This window comes from Camelus bactrianus, chromosome 6, assembly GCF_048773025.1.
Source record: "Camelus bactrianus isolate YW-2024 breed Bactrian camel chromosome 6, ASM4877302v1, whole genome shotgun sequence".
Taxonomy (NCBI): Eukaryota; Metazoa; Chordata; class Mammalia; order Artiodactyla; family Camelidae; genus Camelus; species Camelus bactrianus.
In genome coordinates this window covers 31,147,464-31,149,466 of record NC_133544.1, presented here as the reverse complement: position 1 = coordinate 31,149,466, position 2,003 = coordinate 31,147,464, and the positions used below count along the sequence as shown (strand labels likewise).

The 2,003-nt window shown below is 40.5% G+C and overlaps 1 non-coding gene across 1 annotated transcript; it reads right to left on the bottom strand.

Moving 5' to 3' along the window:
* Positions 1–632: 632 nt before the first annotated feature.
* Positions 633–705, bottom strand: TRNAS-AGA (transfer RNA serine (anticodon AGA)). Its single transcript has one exon. It is a non-coding gene; the product is annotated as a tRNA-Ser (tRNA).
* Positions 706–2,003: the final 1,298 nt, after the last annotated feature.

The window sequence follows — 2,003 nt, the reverse complement described above, 5'->3', positions numbered from 1 at the left end:
TCCACACTTCTCCATATTTGCTACATTTAAGACTGAAGTGATAGTATTAAGTGCTCCCTGTAGCTACACATGTGGCAGAAGGATTCCCCAGAACATTGTAGCCATTCTCTTTTCTCATAAAAGATTCTGTGCAAATTGCTTCTCCAGTTGTCCTTCTCCAGTTATTCCTTTATTCATTCCTGACATTGTTCTAGTGCAGAGGTCAACAAACTACAGCCCCAAAGCCAATCCAACCCACTATCTGTTTTCGTAAATAAAGTTTTATTGGAACACAGCCATATCCAATGGTTTACATATTGTCTCTGTCAGCTTCGCTTGGCGGCAGCAGAGTTGAGTAGTGGCAACAGAGACAGCATCACCCACAAAGCCTAACGTATTTTCTATCTGGTCTTTTACAGAGAAAGTTTGCCACCCCTTTTCTAGTGGGGTTTTTTCATCTGACTAGTACAGAATCTCCTTCCCCCAAATAAAGACTTTCATTCTTACATTGCTTAGTGGTTTTCTTTTCTGCTGCCTATGTAGTTCTTCTTTTTTTTTTTTTTTAAAGTATTTGCATTTCTTTTTTTTATGATTTTTTTTGAGGGAGGGAGGTAATGAGTTCTAATTATTTATTTTTAATTTGTTTTTTTAAATGGAGGTACTGGGAATTAAACCCAGGACCTCATGCATTCTAAGCACGCACTATACCACTGAGCTATACCTTCCCTGGCCCTGATAGTTACAGCAGCTTCTTTAACTTCTGAAAAGTTAAATTACAGCATCATCTTTAACTTCTGAAATTTAACTCTCTGGAACATTTCATCCACACACTCCCTGGTTGCTTTGAGAACACTTCCCCCAAGGACAATCACCAAGGTGTTTGATAATGTCTCCTTTTTGATCTGTAGCCTGGTAAGGAATCACCCTCTGAGTGCATCTAAAAAGTTCATTCATCCTTTCAAGTAACAGACATTTGACAAAGGTCTTTGTTATGTGCTCGGCACTGGTGCCGAGATGCAAAATTCCATAAATAAGACACGGTCCCTCCCTACCTACCTAGAAACTCACAATCTGGCAGGGAAGACCTCATACACTTGAAGGTATTATTGTTGTTGTAATTGCTGTTTGTTTTAACACTGTCTTAGTTACATGCTAAGAACTAGGTAAAGAGCTTTACACATACTAACTCATTTAATCCTTGTAACAATCCTATGAGGAAAATGATATTATCCTCATTTTACAGATAATGAAAACTTAGGTATGAATAAGAGAATTTAATGTAAGATAGGATTATAGCAATGGTTTAGTAATTTGCCCAAGGTCACACATTTATTAAGTAGCAGAACTAGGATTTGAATCCAAGTAGTCTGGCTCTAGAGTCCCAAGTCCTAACCTCTTAGCCAGTGTTATCATTTATTTTCTCTGTCCATGACCTGAGAGGAGACACCCTAACATGGGACACCCCTGAATTCTCCATCGCGTAACACACAGAATTTATGCTGTTGTTGAATTAAACAAAAAATGCACAACGTGAGAGCTGTGAGTTTCAGTTTTATTAAGGACCTTACTGAGACTACAACCAGGAAGACAACGTCTCAGATGGCTCTGAGGAACTGCTCCAAAGAGTTGGGGGAGGAGCCAGGATAGACATGACCTTTTTTTGGCTAGAAATTACCTGTAGTCAGGGATACATCTTGGTAAAAGATTACTGCTAATCACAAAGAAACCAGATATTTCAAGTGAATGATTTTAGTGCTTATCTATATATTTGGGAAGATGCAAGAATTTGGGGTCATTGAGAGCCTTCCTGAGATGTGCATCTTAGCTATCTAGGGGCCCATTTACCCAGAACACAGACTGCTTCTTCCTCTCGGGGTGCACTTGAGGTCAGTGACAGTAGTGGCTGGTGACGCATCCTTGTAGAACCGGGCGGCAACATGTTCCTTGCTCTACGCCCCGTGCAGACTCACACCCACTCCCCAGCAGCAGCCTGCTTCGCTTTTCAGGAAGATGGGTGAGCGCCT